Source organism: Elaeis guineensis, chromosome 16 (genome assembly GCF_000442705.2).
Source record: "Elaeis guineensis isolate ETL-2024a chromosome 16, EG11, whole genome shotgun sequence".
NCBI lineage: Eukaryota > Viridiplantae > Streptophyta > Magnoliopsida > Arecales > Arecaceae > Elaeis > Elaeis guineensis.
Genome location: NC_026008.2, coordinates 30291985 through 30303328, shown reverse-complemented (window position 1 = coordinate 30303328; position 11344 = coordinate 30291985). Strand labels below are relative to the sequence as shown.

Sequence of the window (11344 nt, the reverse complement as noted above, 5' to 3'; positions counted from 1 at the left end):
GCCCCTCTAAAGCCGATGCTTACCGACTGTTTCCAACCTGCAAACCGGTATTCTTACTCTCGTTTTCTTTGTAACTGATGTCCCACGAAGTATGAACATAGATATGGGATATGAATACAACATGATATCCACAGGGGACTTAATGAACCTTGCAAAAGTAGGATATGCTTCAGTGCAGCTAGGATGGACAATCAATAAATGTGTGCATATTTTATACATAAATGTAAAAATAGCATCAATAAAGCATAGTAGGTATATCAATATAATATAACATAGTTCATATTTCATACAAATAGTGTTAATATCCGCATACCTTAACATTTAGTTACCATTTAAAAACTCCAAAAATTAAATTCTTCATCATTAAAAGGACAATAATTTACCAAGAAAAGAAAGAAAATAAATCCTCACCAAAATAAGTCCTCACTTCATTGTTGGAGGTTTCAGGACCTAGCCAATATATCTTAAGTGTAAATTGTTGCACCTACAGCTTATGTCTAGGACCATGAAGTCCCTGATCCTAAAGATTGATATCTGATCGAGCAGATTTTCCATGATTATCATAGTAGCAGCTGCTTCTTCAAAGACACCCAAAAAAAAAAGAGCTTCTCTGAGAATATTAATAAATCATCAGAATACCAGAAGAGTGGCAACATCCCAAACTTTGAGCATCTGAAAATGCAGGAGAGAAAACAACTCATTACATTACAGCTCTCAAAGGAAGAATACAATTCTACATTACAAGAATCTAATGCGAGAGAAACTTTGTATAGTTAAGCTAAGATTTCAAGAACATGCAGTCTAATGGTGAAGAACAACAAATAAAATGCATTTCTTTTGTTCCCCTGACAATCTGGGCATCCCATGAACTTTGTGCCAGTCCAAACATATACTATTCTTGATAAAGGCCTTTCTTGAAATAATTAATTTGCAAAGAAAGGATCCATAAAGTTGACAATAATTAGATGGGAGAAGGCTTAATGGTTATCGATTAGGTAAACAAAGGATACATTCTAGAGGCAGTTTACAAAAAACAAAAAATTGTGAACAAAACAGTGGTTGTCAGAAAGACACCAGTTAGGTACTATTAAACCTTGTCTACCATGAAAATGATCTAAAAACTACCTAGTACTCTATAAATTGACCTAAAATGCACTTACAATCATGTTGAAAATCACAAACCAGGTCTCCTCTACAAAGCTATCTAGAGTGTGCATGAGGACACTCCACCTATCAAACAGATCCATCTCTACTGTCATTGCATGGTGTTCTAGATTGAATTATCACCTGAGCCCCCGAAGTAAGCCTGCTGGAATAAATTAACACATTCTCCATGAAGAGACAGAAGTAACCTTACGACCATAAATATGTTGGGGGAGGGCAAATGATGCTGTTGAACTTAACTTTCCTCAATCTTCTTGCTCACCTAATGCTTTTTCTTCGCTGAATGATTCTAACCGCAGGTGTGTACCTTTTACCGAGGAAGCATCAGTTATTCTTCTGCTTGCAACCTTAGATGACTCTCTGCCCCAGCTGAAGAGTTCCTTAGGCCATCTGAAATAAGTGAGCTCATTGTTTCTTTCTTGGGCTGCTTGTTGGATGTCAATTTAATTGTTTGGGGGAGGCATTTTGATCGTGACAAATCCACTACCTTTTCCTTATCCTTGTTTGCATTTGGTGACTTGCAGCTCCGGCATATTCTGGATTTATTAGTATTAATTGCTACAGTAATATAAAAATCAAGAATATTTCAATCCACCAAGAGAATCAACAGCAAAATGAATAGCAACTGGGAAGGACAAAACAATAAGAGCAAAATCTATAAACTGAAATTTTCTAAAAAGTAGTCCATATGGCAATTCCTGGTTTATCCTCTCGGCCATCTACAAGAGTGAAAACTAAATAGGGCATTGAATTCATTAAGGTAGAACAGCAGTCTACTGGGCAGTGTACATCTAGATTTAAAAAAAAAAAAAAAAACTTTGCATAGATGATGAATTAAAATACGATCTTGCAGACTTGGTGCTTCTATTAATTTGTACAAATGGAATTCATAAGAAGTTGTTCTGATGGAAATCAAGAATTGCACGGAGACATCGTAATTTAGAAATTATGAGATTTTAAATAATTAAGAGATATTTGAGAAATTTTATCTTATTTTTATAGATTTTAGATTGTTTCATTTAGATTTTATCTGGTTCTATATTGAGAGAAGATCTTGTTTCCATTTTAGAGAAATTTTATTTTGTTCTATCTTATCTGAGAGATTTTATCTGGTTTCTATATTGAGAGAGATTTTATCTTGTTTCCATCTTAGAGAGATTTTATCTTATTTTCAACTTATTTGGGAATCTATTGAAAACTTCTATTGTATTGAAGGCAGCTTGGAATGACAAATTAAAAATCTTAAAATAGACTATTTTTCTTTCTCTTGATTTCTTTATTTTTCTTTCATTTTATTTTTCTTTTTTATTTGATTTTTTGAGTTTTTTTGGGGGGTATCACATCAATTGGTATCAGAGCCTTGTCAGATCACTTTCTATGCACAATGCAAATCAATTTGAGATAATTAATCTCATCTTATATAAGGTATGAACCTTATAATTCTTCAAATTGTGGATAGCTTCACGATTGCTTAGATCCTCTTTTTTATTTTATGTTTTCCCAACCTCCCCCTAAAAAAAAACTCAAGAAAGCAAATAGGAAAGAAAATAACATGAAAGAAAAATAAAGAAATCAAGAGAGAAAAAATAGTCCACTTTAGGGTTTTTAATTTGTCGTTCTAAATTGCCCCTTCAATACAATAGGAGTCTTTAAATGGACTAATAAGATGAAAATAAAATAAAATCTCTCTTGGATAAAATAAGATAAAATCTCTCTCATATGGAAATAAGAAAAAATCTCTCAAATAACATAGAAATAAATAAAATCTTTCTAAGATGGAAGCAAGATTTTTTCTCAATATTGAAACAAGATAAAATCTCTCAAATATTCTCATTATTCAAAATCTTATAATTTTTAAATTATGACATCTTTGGCTAAAATAAGTGCAAAATTTCTGATTCTCATCATTTTTACCTATAACAGCTTAGTAAATTGGTCTACTGGCAAGAGCCTTTTTGAAATTGTTTATTACTTTAATCCTCATCAATCCATTGACCTTGCTCCTTTACCTCTAGATAATCACTGTCAACTCTTTTGCTCAATATATTCATGACACTCATGCCGATATTCAACGAAAGATTGCAAAGAACATCAAAAAATATAAACTTCCTACCGATGCTCATTATAGGAATGTGGAGTTTAATGAGGATACTATATGATGGCTCGTATTTGTCTAGAATGTTATCCCAAATATTAGTCCAAGAAATTGCATACTTGAGCTATTAGTCCCCGTTGCATCCTTCGTAAAACTTTGATCCAATGCTTACAATTTAGAGTTACCTTTTGATTTAAAATTTAGTCTAGTTTTTAATATTGGAGACTTGTTTCCTTATCGGGGCATATTTGAGCATCCTACTGTGTGTGTAGGTATTCTTACCATTGCATTACTTCATCTTCAGCACCAGTCCCAGTTCTTCCTTCACTTCTATCGTCGTCACTAGACTATATTGAGCGTAGTATCATTGATGAGATTGTTTCTTCTATTCATGGTGGATTTTAAAGATTTTTGATTAAATGACTGGACCGGCTAGATTCAAATGCTACTTAGGTTTATGAGGATCAGTTATACCATAATTTCTTGTCAGAAACGAGTTCTTTCGAGCTAGAAAAAAATGATGAGAATCAAAAATTCTACACTTATTTTAGGCAAAGATATCGTAATTTAGAAATTATGGGATTTTGAATATTTGAAAGATATTTAAGAGATTCATCTTGTTTCCATCTTAGAGAGATTTTATCTTGTTTGCATCTTATTTGAGAGATTTTATCTTGTTTTCATATTGAGAAAAAAATTTATTTCTATCTTAAAGAGATTTTATCTTATTTCTATATTGAGAGAGATTTTATCTTATTTTTATCTTAGAAAAAAATTTATCTTATTTTTATCTCATTTGAAAGTCTATGTAAAGACTCCTATTATATTGAAGAGGCAGCTTGAAATGAAAAATTAAAAATCTTAAAGTGGGCTTTTTTTCTTTCTCTTGATTTTTTTTTATTTTTCTTTCATTTTATTTTTCTTTCTTATTTGCTTTCTTGAGTTTTTTTTTTGGTGCCACATCGATTTGGTATCAGAGCACTGTCAGATCATTTTTTGCACACTGTGCAAATCTATTTAAGGTAATTGATCTCGTCTCATATAAGTTATGGTTCTTTCATTGAACTTTGTGACTTTTTCAAATTATTGGTAACTTCTACAATTGCTTAGATGCTTTCTTTTATTTCATACTTCCCTAGATCAAAAAAAAAAAATTAAGAAAGCAAATAGAAAAGAAAAATAAAATAAAAAAAAATTAAGAAATCAAGAGAAAAAAAAACATCACACTTTAGAATTTTTAATTTGTCATTCTAAGCTATCCCTTCAATACAATAGGAGTTTTTAAATAGACTCTCAAATAAAATAGAAACAAGATAAAATCTCTCTAAAATGAAGACAAGATAGAATCTCTTTCAATATGGAAACAATATAAAATCTCTCAAATAAGATAAAAATAAAAAAAAAATTTCTCTAAAATAGAAATAATATTTTCTCTCAATATGAAAATAAGATAAAATCTCTTTAAAATAAAAATAAGATAAAATCTCTCAAATATCTCTCCATTATTCAAAATCTCATAATTCCTAAATTACGATGTCTCCACCTAAAATAAGTATGAAATTTTTGATTCTTATCATTTTTGCCTATAATAGCTCAGTGAAATGGTTTACTGGCAAGAATCTTTTTGAAATTATTCATAGCTTTAATCCCCGTCAACCAATTGATCTTATTCTTTTACCTATAGATAATCATAAATCTGAGCTTGCCATCTCTTTTGCTCAATATATTCATGACATTCATGTTGATATTTGGTGAAAGATTGTTACGAGCATTAAAAAATATAAACTTTCTATTCATGCTCATGATAAAAAGTAGAATTTACTGAGGGAGATTGTGTGATGGCTCATATTCATCCAGAATATTATCCTAAACATTCATTCAAGAAATTGCATTCTTGAGTTACCGATCCCTTTCACTTTTTATGTAAACTTGGATCTAATGCTTATTATTTAGAGCTACATTCTAATTTAAAATTTAGTCTAATTTTTAGTATTATGGATTTATTTTCTTATTGGGACACATTAAAGCTTCCTACTATGCATGAAGATGTTTCTACCAGTTGCACTACTTCATCTTTAGTGCCGGTCATAGTTCTTCTTTCACTACCATCGTGATCATCGGATCGTATTGAGTATATTATTATTGATGAGATTATTTCTTCTGCTCAAGATGGATTTCAAAGATTTTTAGTTAAATAGCAGGACCGGTCAGATTATGATACTACTTGGGTTCATGAGGATGAGTTACACAGCAAGTTCTTGCCAGAGGTTAGTTCTTTCTAGCTGGAAGGAAATAATGTGAATCAGAAATTCTGCACTTATTTTAGACAGAGACATCGTAATTTAAGAATTGTGGGATTTTGAATAATTGAGAGATATATGAGAGATTTTATCTTCTTTCTATTATAGAGAGATTTTGTTTTATTTCCATCTTATTTGAGAGATTTTATCTTGTTTTCATATTGCGAAAAAAATTTGTTTCCATCTTAAAGAGATTTTGTCTTGTTTCTATCTTATTTAAAAGTTTATTTAAAAACTCCTACCTATTGTATTGAAGGAGTAGCTTGGAATGACAAATTGAAAATCCTAAAATGGATTGTTTTTCTTTCCCTTGATTTCTTTATTTTTTTATTTTATTTTCCTTTTCCATTTGCTTTCTTGAGATTTTTTTTTTTTTTTTCTGGTGCCACGTCATGTTCTCATCTAACATTTGTACAAGAAATAAGCATTAAGGGAAGGTCAAACAAGCAACTATCTAAGCTGTCAATGCACCCCAGGCCCCAAACTTCAGTGTCCCCTTGCAAAGAACAGCAATCAGAGAGAATATAAATTATCATGTTATCATTCCAAGCATCACCTTTACAGCTTTACCCTGTTAGTCCAAAAATGTAAAAGGGCATCATCAGATCCACGGAACCCTGAACCACTTCCTGATTCTACGAAAATGGCATCCATCTTTCCTCATGAATAATACCCATATCTGAAAACTAGAAAATCAAAAGCCCCCCAGATAAAAAGAGCTACTTTTAATTGTATATATTAGCTGCTCTATAGGAAGGAGGGAGGAACTCTTATGTCCCCATGCAGAATCACTGTTGCCAAAGTCTAAATCCAAAAGTAGTATAGTTAGTCAAAGCAAGATATCGTTCATTTGACAGAAAAGCTAAAGGGGCGTTTGGTGACTCAACTTGGATCACCATGGTGATCCAAGATCCTAATGATCCAAATCCTAAGGTGATCTAATCTCTAATGATCTAAGATTATGATGTTTGGTTTGCCATAGTGTAGTGATTAAAGATCTCTAGATGTATACAAGTAACTTGTTTGGTATGCTACGGGAATCCAATATTACCGACTATATAATACCAAAAATACCTCCGATATATCTCAAATAAATTTTTTTTATGTTATCTACTAAACAAATTGACTAACTATAATATTTATTTAAAAAGTGACACTTTAGTTATGGACCGAAGATTAAAAAAAAATATAGTATTTAGCTAGATACAACTAGAAACATAAACTTCATATAGAAACCAAAAAGAAAAAATGATAAGAAGAGATGGAACAAAAGGAAAGCCTCGTGATTGGGTTGAGGAAATGCCACTTCGAATTATGCTGCTTTGGGAGTTGGGATTGAGAATTGGGGTAAAAAAAAGTTTAGAACAAAACCAAATAAACTTTTTCTCTTTTTAATCAGAAAATAAGAGGAAGAAAGATTTCTTTCTCTTTCATGGAGATGACGCCCCAAGTATCAGCATGCGTTATTTCTCTTTCGTGGAGCAGACTCCTCGAGTACCCACCCATACATGCGGAAAAAATATCATAACTAAAAAAATGATTTTTTCTTTTCGAAAGTTTCGATTGCGAGGATATTTTGGTTAACATATTTTAATATAAAATCATTGTGATAGAGTAATGTTGGATACCCATCCTCAAGAGTAGATTGTTTATCACCGCATTGGACGGTGATTTGTAAAGAGGATGATTTGAAATCACTGCCATGTAGGATCACCATGATGCAACTAAATATAGTAATCTCATCAGCTCCATCCATATCACTCTTGACCCCGAGTGGATTATGCATACCAAACGTCCCCTAATGGTAATTTGTTTTGACAAGCAATTCATTTATATGTGATTTTTTTTTCAGGAAAGCAGATTTTCAAATATCTAGCTGATTCATCCAAAAGAACAAGAAAATGCAACATAAAACTTTAACAACCAGGAATCTATTCTACCATAAGAAGTACTTCCGTAAACGGTATCCAAAGAGAAAACTATATGATATAAGAGTCCTGAACTCTAATAAGAATCTAGCATATTTTATCTTACAACTAGTACAAAACACAACTACCTACTTAATTCACTCATTTTCATCTCAGTAGTAATTCAGATTTTACGGAGTATTTTGTGCTAGTACAGATTCAAATTAACAAAGAATCTTCAGGCAACTGCCACAAACACAAAGAAAATGTAGTATATAAAATTAAGTATGAAAGTGAGAAGAAAAAATTCCAGCTCACTTGTCTGCACTGTTGGAAGAAGAGCACTTCAGAATGGGCATGCCTTGCCCTGCTTCCTCTTTGTGCTTCTATCAAGCTCCCATTGTAGTACTCCTTGTCTTCCATTCTCAGTCCCATCAACCTCAGATTCCTTAAGCACTTCCCCCGGGAGTATCATGAAGCTGTTCATCTTACTGGCATCTGCTCCCATGTCTGTCTTTCCGCTGGAGAAAAATGAACTCCATGTAGTCGGTGGCTAAGAGATCTTATGCGCATCCATCTCAGGCCAGAAGACATCATTTCCCATATGCCATCATAAGTCGATACGCCTCGAATGCAGGTATCACGACCTCCAAGGGCCCTCCTTCCACCTCTGTCGTCAGTCCCCGGGGGAATTTACGTCCCATGGGGGAGGTCTTGTGGGTCCAAGTTCCAGTGATATGTTGCCAGAGAAACCTGCCCTATGAGATGAGGGAGGCTACTCATCGTCACGAAAAGTAGGTGATGAAGGTGGAGGTTTGGCCGCTTTAATGACAGTGGTGAGAGGGGAAGCAGAAGCAGCAGCTTCCTGGATTCTAGAAAATGTAGGGTTTTCCAGTCGAGTGGGCTTCGCCATTGCCGTGATGAATCCGATAAAAACAAGCGGAAGAAAAAGAGAACAGTTCTGGGAGTCCAAATGCAGCATCTTAGTTTTCTATTTCAATAACCAATTCAAAAAAAAAAAAAAAACTTTTGCCAGTTTTTTTTTCTAAATTTTATTTTGAAGTTCCTTAAGAGATTGATCCAAGAGATCGATCAGAACCCTCAAGGACAAACTCATTCCCATGAGCTGGGAGCACAAGATCAACCTTGGAAAGGTCATGCTGCAAAAATCCATACTTGTTGCTCCAAAAGTTTGTATTGAAAATGAGATTTGAATTACTTGCATGTTCATGGTACTAATAAGCTTTATATACAAGTTAAACTTCTTGATTTAGGATTAGATATAGTAGAATACAACAACAAAATCCCATAATTTGATACATATACTAAATGTGAATACGACAACCGGATCTCATGAGCTTTGGAAGGATATAGATTGGCATATCAAGATTCGGCGTACACTATATAGATATCCAAAATGCTATTACTTACTAATATATCGAGATTCTGCATGCAATATATGACAGTTGTAATATCTAAGATTCTATAATAGATGAGATTCTAACGATCATAATATAGCTCCTATATTACCATTCCAATGCATCAGATCAACCCATCAATGAAGAAAAAAGTTTTTATTTATCATTGGAACTTCTTCATTACCTCTTATAGGACCACGGATTCATGACAGCCATACCTTTCCTCTCAGCATTGAGACGATTAACGAAATCTATCAAAGAAACCAAGAAAACCACCAAACGAGAGCAAAAAAACAAGATTACGCATTTCTTCTTATCTTAGCTTTCATTTAGGTTATTCTACTGACATATGAGGTGGAGCCCAATGGTGGCCTTCCACAATTGTGCCCGATCCTGATAGGAACCTGAAAGTATCACTACAAGAAATTTGATTTTTTGCGACGAAATTTTTTCGTCGCTAAAAATCATATTTTCGTCGCTAAACGTATTTGCGACAAAATATATCGTCGCTAAAAATTTGTAGAGAAAGCCTCGTAGCAAAAGACCTTAGCGACGAAAATATTTTATTTCGTCGTAAAAAATAGTAAACCCAGACGACGAAGTTATGTATTGTATTAGTGATGAAAATATTTTGTCGCAAGAGCTTAAATTTTCGTCGCTAAAATTGCAACGAAAAAAATTTCGTCGCTAAATATTTTGATTAAAAAAATTTTTTCTTATTTTTTGCGACGAAAATGAAATTCGTCGCAAAACTTAGCGACGGATTTCGTCGCAAAATAATTTGTCGCAAAAATTTCATCGCAAAAATTGCGACGAAAAAAATGTTCGTCGCTATAATTGCGACGAAAAAAAAATTTCGTCGCTATAATAGCAACGAAATAAAAATTTCATCGCTAGAAGGGCGACGAAATAAAAAAATTCGTCGCCATAATTACGACGAAATAAAAAATGCGTCGCCATAATTGCGACGAAATAAAAATTTCGTTGCAAAAAGTTTAAATTTTTAGCGACGAAACTATTTTTTCGTCGCAAAAATAGCAACGAAATAATTTCGTCACAATAATTGCGATGAAAAAAAAATTTCGTCGCTATAATGGCGACGAAATAATAATTTCGTCGCTATAAGGGCGACGAAATAAAAATATTCGTCGCCATAATTGCGACGAAATAAAAATTTCATCGCAAAAAGTTATAATTTTTAGCGACGAAACTATTTTTTCGTCGCAAAAATAGCAACGAAATAAAAAATTTCGTCGCAATGAATAATAAAAGTTTTACTTTTTTGGATTCACAAATTTTTTTGCGACGAAATTAATATTTCGTCGCTAAAATAAATTTTGGATAAAAAATAAAATTTTTATTAATTTTCCAAAAAAACCTGCTCAAATACAAATTATCTGATCAAAATATTTTAAATAAACAGTATGTTAACACAATAAAAATATTCTAAGTCAAAAGACCAATTTTAAGTATCAAAAAGTTTCATAACCATCTTTGTCATATACAAAAATATAAGTCCATACACCATTTTAAATTTAAAATAAGTACAAACTAAGTATGATCTGACTCATTGGCCTCGTTCCCTCCTCCAGGCATCGATCCCTGACCCGATATGTGTCGCGATGGTGGTGCAGAGGCGGCATCATGTGACTGTAGAGGTGCTAACTCAGAAGCATCAATACCGAGCCGTCCCACCACCGCAGCTACGATCCTCTCGAGCGTCTGACTACGATTCATCCAGTAACTAATCTGATCTTGCATCATGCTCATGGATGTCCTAACTGCCTCTGGCACCGATGCATCATCAGACCGGCCGGATGACGAACTGCGTGATTTTTTGGACCGCATGCTATGATCAGATCCTAGCTGTCGCCCGAGGACGGTATCCAAAATCGTATCATCTGTCATCAAACAAACCTGCTGCGATCCAGTATCACCATCAGATCCCACCTCCCTCGTCGCCTGCTCTCTCAATTCTAACATTTTTTCCTTCACAATAAACCAAATAAATCATAAATTTTTTCAAACTCTTTAAAAGTATTCAAAATGTAGAGTAATGATACTTACATGACGCTGCCTCGCCTCCTCGGTCACGAACTCGCCACTCTTGTTTTGATAGAATTTAGCATAGGCGTCGACTCCGGATAGTCCCTGTTCAAACAAAAAAAAAAGAAAAAAAAGATATCAAAATAATATAAATATTTAATAAAAAGTTACAAAGTATGATTGCAAATGTAGTTACGTACCATCCTTTCATTCCCTGTGCAAAAGAGGCACTTCCTTGCGTGTGAATAGAATCAATCTTGCTCCTATTCACCTTATTCGCCTCCGATCGTCGCTACAAAATACATACATTATAACCAATAAAGGACATAACATAATTAAAAAAACTTGAAACACTAGACATACCTGAAATGCCTCACTTCCAAAATGCTCACATAACCACCGCCAATCGTCACT

At 33.4% G+C, this 11344-nt stretch overlaps 1 long non-coding RNA gene and 1 pseudogene across 1 annotated transcript; both read right to left on the bottom strand.

Moving 5' to 3' along the window:
• Positions 1-1233: 1233 nt before the first annotated feature.
• LOC140854260 (protein SOSEKI 4-like) lies at positions 1234-9191 on the bottom strand (annotated as a pseudogene).
• Positions 9192-10347: 1156 nt separating this feature from the next.
• On the bottom strand, positions 10348-11112 carry LOC140854333 (uncharacterized). Its single transcript, XR_012137540.1, has 2 exons — positions 10952-11112; positions 10348-10873 (listed from the first exon to the last, which is right to left on the bottom strand). It is a non-coding gene; the product is annotated as an uncharacterized lncRNA (long non-coding RNA).
• Between the last annotated feature and the right edge of the window lie 232 nt (positions 11113-11344).